The sequence below is a fragment of the Schistocerca nitens genome, chromosome 3 (genome assembly GCF_023898315.1).
Source record: "Schistocerca nitens isolate TAMUIC-IGC-003100 chromosome 3, iqSchNite1.1, whole genome shotgun sequence".
NCBI lineage: Eukaryota > Metazoa > Arthropoda > Insecta > Orthoptera > Acrididae > Schistocerca > Schistocerca nitens.
In genome coordinates this window covers 829374709-829397632 of record NC_064616.1, presented here as the reverse complement: position 1 = coordinate 829397632, position 22924 = coordinate 829374709, and the positions used below count along the sequence as shown (strand labels likewise).

At 43.2% G+C, this 22924-nt stretch overlaps 1 protein-coding gene and 1 pseudogene across 1 annotated transcript in view; both read left to right on the top strand.

Annotated features, from left to right (window-relative positions):
• Positions 1-2669: 2669 nt before the first annotated feature.
• Positions 2670-22924, top strand: part of LOC126248849 (uncharacterized) — a 158110-nt gene continuing 137855 nt past the window's right edge. The window contains exon 1 of the mRNA XM_049950276.1: positions 2670-2756. The gene's annotated coding sequence lies outside the window, so the exon portion shown is untranslated. The remainder of the gene's footprint in view (positions 2757-22924) is intronic.
• Positions 17327-17444, top strand: LOC126249885 (5S ribosomal RNA; annotated as a pseudogene).

Here is a 22924-nt window from a genome sequence, read left to right as displayed (position 1 = left end):
TCAGTTTATTGCTGCCTTCAAATTGCATACTCTCATAATACGCAAGTTACAATAATTCTTTTGCCACGAATATGATGTTTCTCATTATTTTATTGTGACGGATCACACAGTTAACAACGGGTTTTCCAGTGATTCTCAATTTGCTGGTGCTCAGAAGCGGCATATATACGTGTAGGCTTGAAATGAATGCCAATATGGCGCCTCACAACTTTGTACTGAAGGGAGATGGCGTACATGTGACGTAGGTGGCGTTGTGCCATCTCATTGGCCAACGCTCAGACGCACGCTCAGAATATCTGACATGCTAGATATTGCTCTGCACGTTCGGAAAGACTCCCGAACGTGCTATGCCACGCTATGACGTCAGAAACTCGGCACTCTCAACGCTCAACGTTCGGACCGTGCTGTGGAACGTTAACGTTGAGCGTGGAAAGTTCAACGTGCTGCTGAACGCTCAGGTACGATGCGACTTGTGCATACGGTACGTGGGCCCCAACGTGGTATACGAGATTGCAACGCACTCCAGCGACAGTTGAGGGATGTTTCTAGTTCGTAAATCACACTGTTTATTCAACGGGAGCGCGTAAAATTCCCACGGTAGCTCTATTAAAACGCACATTTCTTCCATCGTCCACGAAAAGGAAAGTACCATGTCCAATCAATAAGGACAGAGGCTTAATAAAGTTCCATTACAAACAGTGCGTTACAAATTTGGAATACTTCCCCGCATAAGATTAACATTATTTCATCATTCCCACATTTAAGTAAAACCCTAAGGCCAGTCTTACTTGATCACTGTTCCTACCCAGTAGCAGAATCTTTGCAGCAAGTGAATTACGAAGAGTAAAAGAGGAAGGAGCAAAATATCTTTATACAAGTAGCGCAAGCTGTCTTTTAGATTAAGCCAATCGAACCAAGCCACCCCTCAAAAAAAGATGAACTTGTATTTACATAACATCAAATATTATAGTCTATACTTATATTAAACTAATAATGAAGTATCAGAATCTAATAAAAACGCGAATGTTAGGAAAAAAATTGATTGTGTCAGGACGCGAGCCACCGCCCCAACAAAAAAACTAATTGTACGTCCATGACGCTATTCATCACGCTAAACCAACCTCACGCGTTTCGAATATAATGATACTGTATTAACGTTTGTTAAAACCTTAATCGTAGATATGTTAGTAAATGAAATTTAATTATAACAAATTGTGCCAAGAACAATGTGTTTTGGGTGGATCTTCAGTGTGTCGCTGCCTTCAAATAGCCTACTCTCATTATACGCAAGTTACAATAATTCTTTTGCCACGAATATGATGTTTTTCATTATTTTTTTGGAACGAATCACACAGTTAACAACGGGTTTTGCAGTGATTCTCAATTCTTCTGGTGCTCGGAATGGCATATACAGGGTGTTACAAAAAGGTACGGCCAAACTTTCAGGAAACATTCCTCACACACAAATAAAGAAAAGATGTTATGTGGACCTGTGTCCGGAAACGCTTAATTTCCATATTAGAGCTCATTTTAGTTTCGTCAGTATGTACTGTACTTCCTCTATTCACCGCCATGATTTCATACGGGATACTCTACCTGTGCTGCTAGAACATGTGCTTTTACAAGTACGACATAACATGTGGTTAATGCACGATGGAGCTCCTGTACATTTCAGTCGAAGTGTTCGTACGCTTCTCAACAACAGATTCGGTGACCGATGGATTGGTAGAGGCGGACCTGTTCCATGGCCTCCACGCTCTCTTGACCTAAACCCTCTTGACTTTCATATATGAGGGCATTTGAAAGCTCTTGTCTACGCAACCCCGGTACCAAATGTAGAGACTCTTCGTGCTCGTATTGTGGACGGCTGTGATACAATACGCCATTCTCCAGGGCTGCATCAGCGCATCAGGGATTCCATGCGACGGAGGGTGGATGCATGTATCCTCGCTAACGGAGGACATTTTGAACATTTCCTGTAACAGAGTGTTTGAAGTCACGCTGGTACGTACTGTTGCTGTGTGTTTCCATTCCATGATTAATGTGATTTGAAGAGAAGTAATAATATGAGCTCTAACATGGAAAGTAAGCGTTTCCGGACACATGTCCACATAAGATATTTTCTTTCTTTGTGTGTGAGGAATGTTTCCTGAAAGTTTGGCCGTACCTTTTTGTAACACCCTGTATACATATAGGCTTGAAATGAGTGCCAATATGGCGCCTCACAACTCTGTACTGAAGGGAGACGGCGTGCTTGCGAAGTAGGTGGCGTTGTGCCATCTCATTGGTCAACGGTCAGACGCACGCTCAGAATATGACATGCCAGATATTGCTCTGCACGTTCGGAAAGACTCCCGAGCGTGCTATTCCACGCTATGAGCTCAGAAACTCGGCACGCTCAACGCTCAACGTTCAGATGCACGGTCCGTGTGCCGACGGCTTAACTGTCATACGGACAGAAGAGGGTCCGAGGTTCAGTCGCGTCGCGAAACGCCGGACGACACCAGCAGACCGCGAGCTATCGGCCAGCCAGCCCTGCAGCGCGGGTGGACTGGCGCCACCTCCGTGGCACTCCCAGAGCGCGGTCGGCGGCGGAAAGAATACTGGTGACGCGCAGCACCTGGAGTGGGTCGCGGCGGAGGCGGAGGCGGCGCCGCCCACGCCGCGGCTGCGCGCTGCCAGCCCGCAGCCCGCGGCCGCCGCCGCCAGTCGCCAGCCGCTCGTACTGGTCGCTGTCGCTCCGCGCCGCGCCTCTCGTAAGTAAGCTCGCCTCGCAACTTGGCCTTGCCGTGCACTCGCGCCGACGCCTGTCACTAGGCCGACCTCCCGCCGGCCGGGAAGCGCCCAGCGTCGCTAGTAGCAGAAGACCCGTTACAGTTTACTTCAGTTACCGGTCTAACTTTCCTCATGAGATATCGGCTATTAGATCGCGGGGCGACCTTACGCGTATATTTTGCTGCCTCGTTCTACACTGCCGAAGCAGTGATCGGTGAACACTTAAGCCAATTGTGAACGTTACCTAAAACATCAGTTACTTACATATTTATTACGAATACATTCTATTTTTAATGCGAACATTTTAGGTGAGGTTTTACTTTGATTGTTATTGACGTTAAATGAAACAAGTTTACTGTTACCAGTCACTGTTTATTTATTTTCACGACGCGTTTCAAAGGTTTAAACCTCCATCATGAGGTGGATTTACATTTGTTAGTATGACGTGTGTGTGTGTTTTGTGTTACGATTTTTTGGAGAAATTTATGGCACTGTCTAGTGAAGAAACAAAACATTTCAGAAAATGGTTTTGAGTTTCTTTTGACGAAAAATTAGACGTATATTTAACGGCAAAAATAAAATAAGTAAAATAGACTACGACTGGAGGTACTCTATTTTACTAATTTTTTCCGTCAGATATACGTTTAGTTTTTTGTCAAAAGAAACACAAAACCATGTTCCGAAACAGTTTTTTTGTTTTTCCAGTAGACAGTGCCATAAGTTCCTCCAAAAAATCGTAACACAGCACATACACACGTGTAATACTAATGAATGTAAATCTACCTGGTGGAAGTTTAAACATTTGAAACGCGGCTTGGATATAAATAAACAGTGACTGGTAACAATAAACTTGTTGTTTCGTTTAATAGTATATATACGTCTATATCCGTACTATCCAAACCATTATTAAGTACGTAGCAGCGGCTACTTCTCCTTATAACTTACTAGTATTAAGGTTGATTACCGTTCCGTGGAAAGAAAGACTGTTTAAATGCTTCTGTGAACGCTGTAGTTAGTCTGCTCCTGCCTTCGCGGTCACTACGGGAACATTTCGTAGGGAATTTCAGTGTATTCCCAGGATCCTCACAGTGTACTAGTTACATTTTCTAAATAGATTTCCGCTGGACAGTAGACGTCTGTCTTCGAGCGTCACCAAGCTAAGATTTTTCACCTCTCCCGTGAGTCCAAAAAACTTGTCACCATTCGTATCGTCCTTCCTTGTATACGTTCATATCCCTGTTAGTTCTATTGGCATAGGCCCTACACTCTCGAGCATTGTAATACGATTAGGGGGAAGAGTGTTTTATAAGCAATCTCATTGGTAGCTGTGCTACCACTGAGCCTATGTAATTAATCCCTTCATATCGCTAAAAATTGGTACACCGAAATATTTATACGACTTACCAGATTCCAATTTTCACTTGTGGGTATTTCAGTCATAGAACACAACGATTTTTCGTTTTGTGAAGTGCTCAGTCTTACATTATTGAACATTTAAACCAATTTGCCATATTTGCACCACTTTGAAACCCTTCAAGGTCTGACTGGATATTTATGCAGCTTTTCTTAGACAGTACTTTACTACTGATAACTGCATCATCTGCAAAAGTCTGAGGTTACTACTAATACTTCCGAATGCGCCTCCAGTATCTTATATAAATAAACGGTTCGCAAGTTTCGTAAAGAATTTATTTAACTACAACATTTCAATAAATTTTTGTAGCGTTTGTACTGCTTTCAGTGTAAGAGGTAGTAGCGTTTATTGTTGGGTAGGTTCTAGTAAGTACTGACACAAAACATCTGCGCCCGGTTACCGCCGCTCTTCTTAGCTGCTGACAAGAGAACCTTACTATGGTAGCAAAGCCTCATAGCTGTGTGAGACCTAACATTTTGTCAACGTAAACGTCGCAGTGACGAAAAACACTGATACTCGTGGTTTTGTTTTCTTTATTTGGCATTCAGCAGCTAACGGCTGCTTAACCAGCTAAAAGGCAAACAAATGACATATAATACAAACAAAAATTGATGACATATATAAGGACACAGATACAAGTTTAACAAAGGGCTTTAGAAACCTGCTGTTGATAGACATATAAGTAAGATATGTTACACCAAATTTTTAAAATTTAGGAGAAAATATGGAAGAACAATGTAACAATATTAACAATGGTGTTCTGACACAAATATCAATAAAAATAGAAGTATAGGTTTGTTAAACCTGTGTTTGACACGCTGTGTAAAATTTTACGTTATTTTAACAGACTTAACTGTCCTAGCACCACAAATTTAAGAAATAGAACGAAAAGAATAGGAACAATAGAAAAACAAATGTTCAGTGTCTAAATTGAAAGAACTACGTCTATAAATTACTCAACGATAGTACAATGGCAGCACTCGTAGATAACTACTTTCAGACGACTGATAGTGGCCTTAAAGGACAAGAGTTTCCAATGTTATTGGATACTGTACTAGCGGATTAAGAGAATATGGACCGGAAAATGCAGCCAGAATTTGAACTTGGACAGCTTCTACGACGTTGCCGGAGTACCTCACTACCAGAAGATCGCCTTGCTTCTTCTGTTTCCCGCCCTCGTCGTTGATTACGAGAGCTTGTCTCGGGGCTGCGGTAAGCGGAGTCTCCGCTTGAAAGTCAGTGTGAGTTTCTAATCTAACTTTACCCTAAACAGTTAAATAACATGGCTGGGTGTTGTGTGCTGTCCTTAGGTTAGTTAGGTTTAAGTAGTTCTAAGTTCTAGGGGACTGATGACCATAGATGTTAAGTCCCATAATGCTCAGAGCCATCTAGTTAAATAACACAATAAGCTATATGTAACACGCGCTAAAATCGGATAATCCACCTGTTGAACCTCACCCTCCCCGACATATGCGCACAGTTGAATCGAGTCACAATTGATGTTCTCATTGTAGTTAATTTCCTTGGCTGATAAGCATTTCTGGGCTACATGTCTCTTCCTAACTCAGTTGCAACAAGAATAACATAAAATGGCTTCAGTGCAGTTTAAGAGCCACGCTCAGTAATTATAATGACTCATTAAAAAGTACGAAAATTTTGTAAATCACTAAAAATTGAAGCTATGCGGTATTAAAAATTCACAAACGGGCAATATTGCTGTACACAGTTTCACCTTAACGTTATTCTACAGACAAATACTTCAAAAATTTTGCGAAACAAATTATTTCATTCTCTGCAGCCCGATTCGTTTATTTAGACTTCCATGTTTATTAAAATAATTCTTGCAAGAAGGTCACTCAGAATTAATTGACAGCGGCTAAATATTAAAAACAAATTCATAGCAAAGCGCAGTTTCATGGCGAGTTAGCGCCCTTAATTCCTGCTTTCCAGATCATCTTTCTAACGGGGCATATCACGAAGATACATAACTATTTAAAGGTAGGTAGCAATAGTATACATTTACATAGCATGTGTTTATTAGTGTGGTTATTCATATAGCAGTTTTAAGTATTTTGTATTGAACACGGATCGCAGTTACTGGTATATATCCATATACGCAAATAAGTAAGGAGAATTTAGTCGTGATTGTATCATATTTATCCACGGTGATTGAGGATTAAGTTTATACTGTACATAGTGATTAATGCTGATGTCAAAAGTTTTCTTGGACAGGCTCAACTCAAAAGTGTGCCAGATATTCGCATCTTGCAGCTTCATAGGGCTAAACAAACAGAACCTGACTATGTGAACGCCGTCTTGCAACGACAAAAATAAAGTTAATGACATACAACAAACTTGTTTCCTATAAGAAAACTTGATCTCCAATGTCAGAGAACAACATGCGGTGCACAATAACTTTCGTGTGCAGTCATCTGCGGAAGGCCGCCAAGACAGAAGCTACAAACGGTGTATCAGAAACTTTTTCTCTGTATGCGTCACGGCAAGCGTACGCCTCACCTCGGTGACGTATGACCGTAATGTTGCATCAGCCAGTTTTATTGGCAATAAACTTTGTTGCAGAGAAACCTGCTATCTAAGTTGGTAGTGCAGGTGCGGTAAATGTGAAATTTCTTTCTTGTGGTTGTACTAATCTTTCATTCTACTATTAAGTGTTCGCGGTATGACACTTTATATAAAATACGCTACGCATGATTTATCAAGTTATCAAATTCGACATTTGCAGAGAAAATTACCGGTAAGAAGTAGTACTGGTAGTATGTGTGTGTACCTTTCCTTAATCATCTGCCTTCTTACAACAAACGTTGGACAGTTTTATTCAGTCGACAGAGACGGAGCACAAGCGCGAATTACTGAAAAATTTGTAAGAAAGTTTGGCGTCTCCTCTTCGGTGAAACCACCTCTGGATTTGCCTTAAATCATATAATTAAAACACAGAAGACCTTAATCTGCATTGCTGAACTGGAATTTGATCTCTGGACCTCCCAAGTGCGAGCCCAGTATCCATCACTTCCTCGGCAGCTGCAGTTGTTCCATTCTGTGAGTTATGGAAATGTTAGTGCCCTCTAATCAATATCTTATCAAGTCCCAAAATAAATTTCATTTGTTTACTAACATCTAAATGAACCATCACGAAGAACACCATTATTGTTCATGAATATACAATGTAGGTATCATGTGAGAAATAAAATTACCTAACAAAATAAATTTTTAAAAGAGAAGAACGCTGTATTATGTGGAATAAGTATTTTCGGTGCGCCAAATGAGAACGTGAATAAAGAGCGACGCAATGGTTGCGTGTTTTGCCCGACTTCCCTTTTTTTTTACGTAGTTACATAAAATATACAGAAACCAGCCACTGGCAACTTGCTGTGCCTGTCTGCTTTATTTCTTCTAGTAATTTAATCCACAGTCACGGAGCTCAGTCATCATTTTAATGTATAAATTAAGGTAAATAACGATGTAGGTAAATCTGAGGAACCGAATAAGCTAATAATTGATGGTTGCATTCTGACTGACCTGCTCGTATCAGGTGGTTATAAATAAAGTGCAGCTGCCCATGCAGCTCGTGGTTGTGCGGTAGCGTTCTCGCTTCCCACGCCCGGGTTCCCGGGTTCGATTCCCGGCGGGGTCAGGGATTTTCTCTGCCTCGTGATGACTGGGTGTTGTGTGATGTCCCTAGGTTAGTTAGGTTTAAGTAGTTCTAAGTTCTAGGGGACTGATGACCATAGATGTTAAGTCCCATAGTGCTCAGAGCCATTTGAACCATTTGTAATTATCGTGTGACAGCGAAACTTGGTAGATATGCTAATCCGTTAATGCGCAACTGATTTATGCTGGTTAGTTCTAATTTTGGCCACCATGTGTAAATCTGGCTCTGTATTCTGCAGCCGCCTGTCCGTGACATAGCTACTGGCTTTTCAGACGGCCCTCTCCATGACGCCGCTACTGGCATACTGCAAGAGGCACTCCATGACACTGCTGATAGCGATCTTCAGATGCTTCTGTTGATTTTCACGTGATATCCTCCTGTAAACACATCTTATGCGCATGGCTGTAACGGATCGTGCAGCCACGTCTCGATTCCTGAGTCAGCAGATGGAGACGTTTACAAGACAACAACCATCTGCACGAACAATTCGACGACGTTTGCACCAGCATGGACTATCAGCTCGGAGACGATGGCTGCCGTTACCCTTGACGCTGCATCACAGACAGGAGCGCCTGCAATGGTGTACTCAACGACGAACCTGGGTGCACGAATGGCAAAACGTCATTTTTTCGGTTGGATCCAGGTTCTGTTTACAGCATCATGATGGTCGCATCCGTGTTTGGCGACATCGCGGTGAACGCACATTGGAAGCGTGTATTCGTCATCGCCATACTGGCGTATCACCCGGCGTGGTGGTATGGGGTGCCATTGGTTACACGTCTCGGTCACCTCTTGTTCGCATTGACGGCACTTTGAACAGTGGACGTTACATTTCAGATGTGTTACGACCCGTGGCTCTACCCTTCGTTCGATCCCTGCGAAACCCTACATTTCAGCAAGATAATGCACGACCGCATGTTGCAGGTCCTGTACGGGCCTTTCTGGGTACAGAAAATGTTCGACTGCTGCCCTGGCCAGCACATTCTCCAGCTCTCCCACCAATTAAAAACGTCTGGTCAATGGTGGCCGAGCAACTGGCTCGTCACAATACGCCAGTCACTTCTCTTGATGAACTGTGGTATCGTGTTGAAGCTGTATGTACAGTTGTACCTGTACACGCCGTCCAAGCTCTGTTTGACTCAATGCCCAGGCGTATCAAGGCCGTTATTACGGCCAGAGGTGATTGTTCTGGGTACTGATTTCTCAGGATCTAAACACCCAAATTGCGTGAAAATGTAATCACATGTCAGTTCTAGTATAATATATTTGTCCAATGAATACCCGTTTATCATCTGCATTTCTTCTTGGTGTAGCAATTTTAATGGCCAGTAGTGTACAATGGCTACATTCCTGCCCAGTCTTTCTGCAGTGCTGCTGTGTCGCAGAAGGAACATCCAGATTCTCGTAGCCCTATTGCACGACCTCATTCAAACTCAGTGAGATGTTGATAATGGCGTCTTTGTCGAATTAAAGGCATTCTTGACGCACATCAACTCACCACGTCTAATCTCAGAGGTAACTAACGCTCACGATCGTTACAGCGCGTATTTAAAGCAAACTTGATTTGCCCTAATAGTGGCGTTACTAGCGCCACTCTTATGTGACTGGCGCGAAATTTGAATCAGCATCATCTTTCAGATGTAGAAACACGCCTACCAACTTTCGTTTATGTCGCATAACTTTTTCTTTGTGTTGCGATTTTTTCCGTCAGTGTATTTCCCGAACTATGTATTGTACGATGATATACCTTAGCATATACACTAAGTGGTATATGTATATACTGCATGCAAAGTGTGTTGCTAATAGAGTTAGCAGTAAAGAAGTAATAAATCAAAACATCATGCCAGATCCTGAAGATTGACTGCATGAACGGCGAGAATGTAGTGGGCGATAAACTTTTCTCCTTTAATTAATTTGTGGTGAGGAGGTGTCAGGGAGAAAAGGTTTCTTCAAGGTTTGAAATTTTGTGTAAACTTTTTCGGGAGTCGCTAAGTGCTCTCACTCTCAAATACTAGATGAATTAAGTTCGTGTATTCGCGCGGCGTCATTTACGCTGCCTCAACATAAACACACAGTTTCTAACTGTCATACTTGTTTTAGTCTGTTAAAATTTGTGTAAACTTTTTCGGGAGTCGCTAAGTGCTCTCACTCTCAAATACTGGATGAATTAAGTTCGTGTATTCGCGCGGCGTCATTTACGCTGCCTCAACATAAACACACAGTTTCTAACTGTCATACTTGTTTTAGTCTGTTAAAATTTTATCATAAGGTTATAGCCCATAATGAGTAAATTATGACAGCCTTTTATACTCGGCCAGTAATTACGCGAAATACTTAAATCCAAGTTTTTGTTATCCCTACGCTGCAGCTGGTACCGGTTTCCGTGATAGCGTTTTAGTAATACAGATAAGACTTATTCTTTCATTTCCTCCTCCTCCTCCTCCTCCTCCTCCTCCTACTACTACTACTACCACACACACACACACACACACACACACACACACACACACACACAGTCCATTGATAGTGACCAGGCCAAATATCCCACGAAATAAGCGTCAAACGAAAAAACTACAAAGAACGAAGCATGTCTAGCTTGAAGGGGGACACCGGATGGCGCTATGGTTGGCCCACTAGATGGCGCTGCCATAGGTCAAACGGATATCAGCGGCGTGTTTTTTTTATTGGAACCCCCATTTTTATTACATATTTCTTGTAGTACGTAAAGAAATATGAATGTTTTAGTTGGACCACTTTTTCGCTTTGTGATAGATGGCGCTGTAATAGTCACAAACATATGGCTCACAATTTAGGACGAACAGTTGGTAACAGATAGGTTTTTTAAATTAAAATACAGAACGTAGGTACGTTTTAACATTTTATTTTGGTTGTTCCAATGTGATACATGTACCTTTGTGAACTTATCATTTCTGAGAACGCATGCTGTTACAGTATGATTACCTATAAATACTACATTAATGCAATAAATGCTCAAAATGCTGTCCGTCAACCTCAATGCATTTGGCAATACGTGTAACGACATTCCTCTCAACAGCGAGTAGTTCGCCTTCCGTAATGTTCGCACATGCATTGAAAATGCGCCGATGCATGTTGTCAGGCGTTGTCGGTGGATCACGATAGCAAATATCCTTCAACTTTCCCCACAGAAAGAAATCCGGGGACTTCAGATCCGGTGAACGTGCGGGCCATGGTATGGTGCGTCGACGACCAATCCACCTGTCATGAAATATAGTATTCAGTACCGCTTCAACCGCACGCGAGCTATGTGCCGGACATCCATCATGTTGGAAGTACATCGCTATTCTGTCGTGCAGTGAAACATCTTGTAGTAACATCAGTAGAATATTACGTAGAAAATCAGAATACATTGCACCATTTAGATTGCCATCGATAAAATGGGGGCCAATAATCCTTCCTTCCATAAGGCCGCACCATACATTAAACCGCCAAGGTCGCTGATGTTCCACTTGTCGCAGCCATCGTGGATTTTCCGTCGCCAAATGGTGCTTATTATGCCGGCTTACGTTACCGCAGTTGGCGAATGATGCTCCGTCGCTAAATAGAACCCGTGCAAAAAATCTGTCATCGTCCCGTAATGCTCCTGTGTCCAGTGGCAGAACTGTACACGATGTTCAAAGTCGTCGCCATGCAATTCCTGGTGCATAGAAATATGGTATGTGTGCAGTCGATGCTGATGTAGCATTCTCAACACCGACGTGTTTGAGATTCCCGATTCTCGCGCAATTTGTCTGCTACTGATATGCGGATTAGCCGCGACAGTAGCTAAAACACCTACTTGAGCATCATCATTTGTTGCAGGTCGTGGTTGACGTTTTACATGTTGCTGAACACTTCCTGTTTCCTTAAATAACGTAACTATCCGGCGAACGGTCCGGACACTTGGATGATGTCCAGGGTACCGAGCAGCATACATAGCACACACCCGTTGGGCATTTTGATCACAATAGCCATACATCAACACGATATAGACCTTTTCCGCAATTGGTAAACGGTCCATTTTAACACGGGTAATGTATCACGAAGCAAATACCGTCCGCACTGGCGGAATGTTACGTGATATCACGTACTTATACGTTTGTGACTATTACAGCGTCATCTATTACAAAGCGAAAAAAGTGGTCCAACCAAAACATTCATATTTCTTTACGTACTACACGAATATGTAATAAAAATGGGGGTTCCTATTTTTAAAAAACGCAGTTGATATCCGTTTGACCTATGGCAGCGCCATCTAGCGGGCCAACCATAGCGCCATCTGGTTTCCCCCTTCAAGCTAGACGAGCTTCGTTCTTTGTAGTTTTTTCGTTTGTTGCTTATTTCGTGAGATATTTGGTCCGGTCACAATCAATGGACCACCCTGTATATAAGTGTTATAGTCCCTATAACGATATGTCCAGAAACCAATACCATGAACACTGTTGGGTTACTCCATTTTCGTGGGTTGGAACTTTAATAGAGGCAACTATTTATTTACAGCTCGAACAAAATAGAAACGTGTTTCAAAGTTTTACTGACCTTTAAAGTAGTCACCAGCATTGTGTATAACCCGTTGTTAGCGATGTGGAAGTCGTAGAATACTCTTAGCAGTTCAAGTTGTGTTGACAGTTCGTGAGGCGCGGTCTATTGGCTGACGAATTTGTAGCAGTTCTGAAGCTAATGCCGTGAAGTGTTTCCTTCAGTTTAGAAATCGTGTTGAACTCACGAGGGCTTAAATCAGGGGAGCGCAATAGGTGGTATAGCTCTTAGCAGCCCCATCAGTCAAACAAATCAGTAGCGACTTACACTGTACGTGCTTGAGCATTGTCCTGCATAATGATGGTCAGGTTCTGGAGAAACTGTCATGACTTCAGTCTCTATGCTGTTCATTTTTGGATCACAACCTACGACCAGCTTATACACAATGCTGGTGACTACCTTGAAGGTCAGTAAAACGTTGAAACACGTATCTATTTTGTACGAGCTGTAAATGAATACTTGCCGCTATTAAAGTTCCAACCCTCGTATATAGCACGAAAATGGAGTAACCCAACAATGTTCATGAAGCATCATCATTACATTCCGTCAAAAATAAACGAATTACGGTGAAACCGCCAGCAGAGGGCACTGGCGGTCCAGCTCTAGATGCCGCTTCTCGCCAGATGCAGACGCCCAGTATGTGCGCCTTAGCTGACCTGACGAGATCATGAGTAACGCTTGCAGTGGGCGCCGGAACATCGTGATTAGGGCACTAACGGCTTGATCAGATGCGTCACGCTTCCTGTTCCATACCGAGCGGGGTGGTGCAGTGGTAACACACTTGGTCTTCATACGGGAGGATCTGGGTTACAAATTTCCGTCCAACTATTCGGATTTATGTTCGGCGTGATTCCCGTAAATCGCTTAAACCGCGATGGTTACTCTGAGATGGACACGGTTCATTTTCTGCTCTTCTCCTACAGCTCAGAAATTGTGCTCAGTCTTGATGGCCCCATTGTCGACGGGACTTCATACCGGCCGCGTAAGTCACCATGAATTACCTATAAGTTAGTACGAGAACCTATTTAAAAAGAGGTACTGCATTTCGGTACTTCAGCAAAACGAAATATAATTTTAACAGCATTATCTTTGGAATTAGCAACGTAAATAGCTATTCATCACTGTATCATTTTGAATAATAAACCACTGCTAACTTTTAATAGAAATCAGAAATAAACAATTATTGTGAGTTCAGAATAGCTACATTGAACAGCTAAATTCATTAAAGCAAGGAATAACTTCACAAATGGTTCAAATGGCTCTGAGCATTATGGGACTTAACATCTGAGGTCATCAGTCCCCTAGAACTTAGAACTACTTAAACCTTACTAACCTAAGGACATCACACACATCCATGCCCAAGGCAGGATTCGAACCTGCGACCGTAGCGGTCGCACGGTTCCAGACTGAAGCGCTTAGAACCGCTCGGCCTCACCGGCCGGCAATAACTTCACGACAATGAGCAATAATCTACAGAACGTAATAAAAAAGTACGACAAAAATTTCTGAACACAGTTCTCACACACGGACATGGGTCCGGAAACGCTTTTTGATACAGTTATACTGAATTCTCCGCTCTTTTTGCAAAACAAGGGTCAATTGCAAGCATTCCAAATACACTTAATCGATTACTTAAGAAGGTAAGTCCTGTGTTCGCGTTCTAAAAGTTGGTTCTGATGTAACATTACAGACGCTTTCAACAAAAAACAAAAAATTATTTGAAATTTTTAGTCTATGCATAGAAGTCCTTCCACTTACATTGACTTTATCAGCTCTCTTCGTGTGATTCAAGTTTTGCGCATTTGGTTGGTTGATTGATTTTCGGCAATGTTATCGATCCCATCGGGTTAGGGTAGGATCGGGAAGGAAGTCGGCCGTGCCCTTTTGCGCATTTAACTTGCCTTTTAATAATTATCCCCAGCACTACTAACATTTATTGGTAGTAATAATCATGCCCTATTCTCAGTGACAAAATAGGCGTTGTGGAGAATGGCTTCAATGAATTAATTCTTCGAAGTCCGATTGAGCAGTGCTGTCTGCACTGCCAATTAACTTCTCGACATTGTACACTTGGCAAAGAATCGTAATCTATGTATCAAATTCAATCTTTTTATACACGAAGTGCCACATGTTGCTACAGGAGATATTACCGGCAAAAAATAGAGGAAAAGTCCCTATAATGATATGTCCGGAAACCAATACCTGTTGTGATATGAACCAATCTGTCCTCACATTCCAATATCCCTCTAACGCGGAACTATACACTACAGGCAGAGCCGCGTGCCAATAATACGCGCCCTGACGCATCCTTCCTCCTTCTTCACCATGAGTCACGCACTCTTTCAGATAAAACATGGTTCCATTCGGACTGAGTCATATGCATTGGTCACACGCTCGTGTGACGCTTGCACATTGTTGATGGGTTGAGCGTGAACCAGTACCTTTAAATATCTCCTTAGCCCAAAATCTGATTTAGGAACGATGAACGGGGAGGCCACGCTAATGGACCTCCTCGACCAATCGTTCGGCCACGAAACGTTGCGGTGATTCACCGTCGTGCGTAAGCCATAGTCTTTGTGGAACTTCCTGGCAGATTAAAATTGTGTGCCGCACCGCCCTTGCACTTGACTGGGAAAGGCAAAGGTCTCGAAAATGGCTCTGAATACTATGGGACTTAACATCTGAGGACATCAATCCCCTAGAACTTAGAACTACTTAAACCTAACTAACCTAAGGACATCACACACCTGCATGCCCGAGGCAGGATTCGAACCGGCGACCTTAGCGGTCGCGCGGTTCCAGACTGAAGCGCCTAGAACCGCTCGGCCACCCCGCAAAGGTTTCGAGTTCGAGTCTCAGTCCGGCACACAGTTTCAATCTGCCAGGAAGTTTCATATCAGCGCACACTCCGTTGCAGAGCGAAAATTTCATTCTGGAATAGTCATTTTTGTTTCGTGTTCTGCAGACTACAACTGTTCAGACATTCGCAACGAACCGCAGCAGGAAGACACCTACACCACCGAAAACTACAGATTACTCATCACAAGTAAAACGGACCATATCTCAAGAGTTATGCAACGAACCGCAGCAGGAAGACACCTACACCACCGAAAACTACAGATTACTCGTCACAAGTAAAACGGACCATATCTCAAGAGTTATACGTTTCCAGACATACAAGGAGCGTTCAACACCTGAAGCAACACTTTTTTTCGTGGACAGTTTCAGTTAAAAATGCGGAATTTGTTGTGGGACATGGTGGAATATTCCCGCTTCAGCGCCTATAGTTTCATGAAGTTCCGATAGGTGGCGATGCCATACGTAGCCTTCAAAATGACGTCTGCAATGAAGATGCGTTCCAAGCAGAGAGCTGTCCATGAGATTCTTTTGGCGGAAAACCAGGGCATCGCAGATATTCACAGGTGCTACAGGTGCTTGTATAATGCCTACAGAGACCTGGCAGCGAATAAAGGCACGGTGAGTCCCTGGATGAGGCGTCTGTCATTATCGCAACAAGGTCTCGCAAACTTGTCCGATCTGCCGCGTGTCGGGGGCCGCACACAGCTGTGACTCCTGTAATGTTGGAACATGTGGAGACTCTCATTCGAGGTGCTCAACGGATCACAGTCAAAACCGTCGCTGCACAACTGGACGTTTCTGTTGGTTGTGCTGAGACACTCGTCTACCAGTTGGAGTACTCAAAGCTTTGCTTCCGCTGGGTTGCGCGCCACCTAACACAAGACCATAAAGAGCAACGAAGGACCATCTGTGCGTAGTTGCTTGGGCGTTACGAGGCCGATTGCGACAATTTCTTGTCGATGAAACATGGGTTCATCATTTCGAACCGGACACAAAACGGCAATACGTGGCGTGGTACCACACCATCTCTCCTGCGAAGAAAAAGTTCAAAGCTGCACAAAAAAAATGGCTCTAAGCACTATGGGACTTAACATCTGAGGTCATCAGTCCCCTAGAACTTAGAACTACTTAAACCTAACTATCCTAAGGACATCACACACATCCATGCCCGAAGCAGGATTCGAACCTGCGACCGTAGCAAACTCAAAGCCGCACACTCGGCCGATAAAGTCACGGCGTCGGTCTTCTAAGATGCTGAAGTATATTGTGCTACCATAAGGAAATTGAAGAAACGACTTCAGCGTGTTCGTCTCCCAAAAATGCAAACGAACTTCTGCTTCCCCGAGGCAGCACAAGGTCCGCGGATGTCTGCGCACCCGAGAGGAGTCCACAAAACTTCATCGGACTGTTCTTCCTCATCCACCCTACAGCTCGGATCTCACACCTTCCGACTTCCATCTGTTTGGCCCACTGGAGGATGCACTCTGCAGGAAGCAGTACGTGGATGATGAGAAAGTTTTTAATGCGGCAAGACGTTGGCTCCGACATCGACCAGTAGAGTGGTATCATGCGGTCCTCCCAGTAAGGTGGCGTAAGGCCGTCGCATTGAACAGAGATTATGTTGGGGAATAGAAATGGCTCAAATGGCTCTGAGCACTATGGGACTCAACATCTTAGGTCATAAGTCCCCTAGAACTTAGAACTACTTAAACCTAACTAACCTAAGGACATCACACACACCCATGCCCGAGGCAGGATTCGAACCTGCGACCGTAGCAGCCCCGCGGTTCCGGACTGCAGCGCCAGAACCGCAAGGCCACCGCGGCCGGCGTTGGGGAATAGAGTTTTGTAGCCAGAAGAGCGAGGAATCATTCGGTGTACTGGAATCCTGAATGAAAGTAGGAATTTCTCATCTAATTTTTTCCAGTACCAAGCGACAGCTTTTTTTTTTTACTCGTGATGTATACCACGTTCTGTCTTATTTCTATTTCGAAATATTTGTAATGGTTTCCATTTATCTGTTGTTTTTAGCGCTTCTATGCCCATATCAAGGCAACGGCCTTGCCGCAGTGGATACACCGGTTCCCGTGAGATCACCGAAGTTAAGCGCTGTCAGGCGTGGTCGGCACTTGAATGGGTGACCATCCTGGCCGCCATGCGCTGTTGCCATTTTTCGGGGTGCACTCAGCCTCGTGCTGTCAATTGAGGAGCTACTCGACCGAATAGTAGCGGCTTCGGTCAAGAATACCATCATAACGACCGGGAGAGCGGTGTGCTGACCCCAGGCCCCTCCTATCCGCATCCTCCTCTGAGTATGACACGGCGGTCGGATGGTCCCGGTAGGCCACTCGTGGTCTGACGACGGAGTGCTTTTTTTATGCCCATATCAACTCTGTTCAGTTACAGCTGCTTTTAGATACATTAGGGGCTATGCATACGTCAGGATCATTCGATACTGGTGAGCTACATTGTACTGTAAACAGTTCTACTCACTCTTGTGCAACAGACAGAATCGATATTTGTAGTTTAAATCAACTTCTCGTCAACATAAGCAGCGGTGGAAACAGAGGAGAATTTCATGAGGAAATATCACAGTAAACATACATTATTCGTGTTTAAAATGCTCTTCAGTGGCAGTGTTCATCGGAAACAGGGTAACATCAGGGACGTCCCATGCAAGTGTGATAGCACTGTTGCTATTTCCTATATACATAAATGATCTGGCAGACAGGGTGGGCAGCAATCTGGGGTTGTTAGCTGATGATGCTGTGGTGTACAGGAAGGTGTCGAAGATGTAGGATGACGCAAGATGACCTAGATAAAATTTCTAGTTGGTGTGATGAATGGCAACTGGCACAAAATGTAGAAAAATTTAAGTTAATGCGGATGAATAGGAAAAACAAACCTGTAATTTTCGGATAAAGCATTAGTAATGTTCTGTTTGACACAGTCACGTCGTTTAAATATCTGGGCCAACGTTGCGAAGTGATATGAAATGGAACAAGCGTGTGAGGATTGTCGTAGGGAAGGAGAATGGACGACTTCGGTTAATTGCGACCTATTCTTGAGCACTGCTCGAGTGTGTGTGATCCCCACCTGGTTGGATTGAAAGAAGACATCGATGCAGTTCAGAGGTGAGCTGCTAGATTTGTTACCAGTAGGTTCGAGCAGCATGCAGATGTTACGGATATGCTTAGGGAACCAAAGTGGGAATCCATTGAGGGAAGAAGACATTCATTTCGAAGAACACTACTGAGAAAGTTTAGAGAACCAGTATTTGAGGCTGACTGCAGAACGATCCTACTGCCGCCAACATACATTTCGTGTAGAGACCACGAATGTAAGACACGAGAAATTAGGGCTCACGCGGAGGCATATAGATAGTCGTTTTTCCCTCGCTCCATCTGCAAATTGAACGTGACAGGAAACGACTAGTAGTGGTACAGAGTACCCTCCGCCTCGCACCATGCGGTGGCTTGCGGTGTATGTATGTAGATGTAGATGTAGCTGTAGTAGATATGAAGAAAGGCGTTAAAGATATTTACGCTTCTATTGCCTCCTTTATTTCCTAACCTCCGTGCCAAGATATTCTGAGCTCAAAACTGGTGACATATCTTGAACATAATGATCTCCTCCGTGCCAAACAGCGCAGATTCCAAAAATATCGATAAAGAGAAACAAAATTCGCTCTTTTCTCTCATGTCATCCCGAAAGCCATGGACCACGGCAGTCAGATGCAGTGTTCCTCGATTTCCGAAAAGCATTTGATTCAGTACCACGTGTGCGCATATAACCGAAAGTACCACCGTACGGGATATCAACCCAGATTTGTGAACGGACTGAGGATTTCTTGCTGGGTAACACGCAGCAGGTAACCTTGGAAGAGTAATCATCGACAGAAGTTGAAGAACTTCAGGCTTGCCCCAGTAAAGTGTGTTGGGACCCTTGCTGTTCATGTTGTATATTAATAACCTTACAAATAATATAATTAGTAAAATCAGGCTTTTAGCAGATGATGCAGGTATCTATAATGAAGTAATTTCTGAGAAAAGCTGCACAGATATTCAGTCAGATCTTGATAAGATTTCAAAGTAGTGCAAAGATTGGCAACTTGCTTTAAATCTTCAGAAACGTAAAACTGTGCACTTCGCCAAACGAAAAACATGGTATCGCATGACTACAGTATCAGTGAGTCACGATCGGAATCAGTCAACTCACAAATATTTGGGTATGATAATTTGTAGGGACATGAAACTGGACGATGACATAATCTCAGTCGTAGGTAAAACAGGTGGCGGATTGTGGCTCATAGGTAGAGTACTAAGGAAATTCAGTCAGTCTAAAGAGGTTCAAATGGCTCTGAGCACTATGGGACTTAACATCTGTGGTCATCAGTCCCCTAGAACTTAGAACTACTTAAACCTAACTAACCTAAGGACATCACACACATCCATGCCCGAGGCAGGATTCGAACCTGCGACCGTAGCAGTCGCGCGGTTCCGGACTGAGCGCCTAGAACCGAGTCTAAAGAGGATACTGCATACAAAACACTCGTGTGACCCATCCTAGAACATTGCTCTAGTGTGTGGGAACCAGATCAAATAGGAGATTTTCTAGAACCAACTTTAAGTGATGACAGTAGGGATATACTAAGACCCTCTGCGTGTCCGCTCCCGTAAACATAGCGAAGACAAGACTAGACCAATTGCAGCGCGAACAGAGACATTTAAACAGTTATTCTTAGAAAGCAGCCACGAAAAACTGGTACAATTGGACGGACTCCCTACCACACTTCACAGTGATTTGCATCTACATATACATGGATACTCTGCAAATCACATTTAGGTTCCTTGCAGAGGGTTCGTCGAACCACCATCACAATAATTCTCTATTATTCCAATATCGTACAGCGCGCGGAAAAAACGAATATCTGTATCTTTCCGTGCGAGCTCTGATTTCCCTTATTTATAATGATGATCGTTTCTCCCTATGTAGCCAGCCAGAGTGGCCGAGCGGTTCTAGGCGCTACAGTCTGGAACCGCGCGACCGCTACGGTCGCAGGTTCGGATCCTGCCTCGGACATGGATGTGTGTGATGTCCTTAGGTTGGTTAGGTTGAAGTAGTTCTAAGTTCTGGGGGACTGATGACCTCAGAAGTTAAGTCCCATAGTGCTCAGAGCCATTTGAATTTTTTCTCCCTATGCAAGTCAGCGTCAACAAAATATTTTCGCATTCGGAGGAGAAAACTGGTGATTGAAATTTCGTGAGAAGATTCTGCCGCAACGAAAAACGCATTTCCTTTAATGATGTGCGCCCCAAATCCTGTATCATTTCAGTGACACTGTGTCACCTATTTCGCAAGAACACAAAACGTGCTGCCCTTCTTTGAACTTTCTCGAGTACTCCGTCAATGCCATCTCGTAAAAATCCCACACCGCGCAACAGTAATCTAAAAGAGGACGGACAAGCGTAGTGTAGGCAGTCTCTTTAGTACATTTTCTAAGGAGCCTGCCAATAAAACGCAGTCTTTGGTTAGCCTTCTCCACGACATTTTCTGTGTATTCCTTCCAATTTAAGTTGTCCGTAATTGTAGTTCCTAGATATTTAGTTGAATTTATTGCCTTTATATTTCACTGATTTATTGTGTAACCGAAGTTTAACGGATTCCTTTTAACACTCATGTGGATGACCTCAGAAAATTTCGTTATTTATGGTCAATTGGGAATTTTTACATCAGACAGGTATCTATTCTAAATCGTTTTGCCATTTGTTTTGATCTTCTGATGACTTTATTAGTTGATAAACGACGGCGTCATCTGCTAACTCTTTTATATAGATCAGGAACAGCAGAAGGCCTATAACACTACCTTGGGGAACGCCATAAATCACTTCTGTTTTACTCGATGACTTTTCGTCAATTACTACGAACTGTGACCTCACTGACAGGAAATCACGAATCCAGTTACATAACTGAGGCAATATTCCATAAGCACTGTAAGCCGCTTTTGTAGTAAAGTGTTGAAATCCCTTTTTAATAGCACTCAACACTTCATGTGAGTAAAGAGCTAGTTCTGTTTCACAAGACCGATGTTTTCTAAATCCGTGTTGACTGTGTGTCAATAGACCGTTCTCTTCGAGGTAATTCATATTGTTCGAACACAATATATGTTCCAAAATCCTGCTACATATCGACGTTAATGATATGGGTCTGTGGCCGGCCGAAGTGGCCGTGCGGTTACAGGCGCTGCAGTCTGGAACCGCAAGACCGCTACGGTCGCAGGTTCGAATCCTGCCTCGGGCATGGATGTTTGTGATGTCCTTAGGTTAGTTAGGTTTAACTAGTTCTAAGTTCTCGGGGACTAATGACCTCAGAAGTTGAGTCCCATAGTGCTCAGAGCCATTTGAACCATTTTTTGATATGGGTCTGTAATTTACTGGATTACTCCAACTACCTTTCTTAAATGTTGGTATGATTTGTGCAACTTTTCAGTCTTTGGGTACGGTCCTTTCGTCGAGCGAACGGTTGTGTATGATTGTTAAGTGTGGAGCTATTGTATTAGCATACTCTGAAAGGAACCTAACTTGTATACAGTCTGGACCGGAAGACTTGCTTCTAATAAGTCATTTAAGTTGCTTCACTACTCCGAAGACATTTACTTCTACGTTACTCATGTTGGCAGCTTTTCTTGATTCGAATTCTGGAATATTTACTTCGCCTTCTCTGATGAAGTACGAGTAATTTCGGAAGACTGTGTTTAGTAACTCTGTTTTGACAGCACTGTCGTCTATAGTATTTCCGTTGCTGTCGCGCAGAGAAAGCATTGATTGAGTCTTGCAGCTAGCATGCTTCACATACGACCAGAATCTCTTTAGATTTTCTGTCGGGTTTGGAGACAAGGTTTTGTTGTGGAAACTATTATAAGCATCTCGCATTGAAGTCCGTGCTAAATTTCGAGCTTCTGTAAAAGATCGCCAATCTTGGAGATTTTGCGTCTATTTAAATTTGGCATGTTTTTGTGGTTTTTGCAACAGATTGTGACCTGTTTTGTGTACCAAGGAGGATCAGCTCCGTCGTTTCTTAATTTATTTGGTATAAATCGCTCAATCGCTGCCGACACTATTTATTTGAATACAAGCCACATCTCTTCTACACTTACACTGTTAATATGGAAGGAGTGAAGATTGTCTCTCAGCAAGGCGACAAGTGAATTTTCATCTACTTTTTCGAATAGGTATATTTTTCGTTTATTTTTGGAGGATTTGGGGGTTACAATATTCAATCTCGCTGCGACAGCCCTGTCTTCAGTAAACCCTGTATCCGTTTTTGCTTGTCATTAGCTGAGGATTATTTGTTGCTAAGAGGTCAAGTGTGATTTCACAACCGTTCACTATTCGCGTGAGCTCATGAATTAACTGCTCGAAATAATTTTCAGAGAACGCATTTACCACAATTTCTGATAATGTTTATTCGTACCCCGGATTTAAACATGTATTTTCACCAACATATCGAGGATAAATTAAAGACACCCCAATTATAACCGTTTTCTTTTAACCTTTCAGCAATTTTATCATCTAAATTGGAATGTTGGTAAAAGGATCCAATTACTATTTTATTCAGGTTGCACAGAATGACCTCTTGTAAGTTGGCTG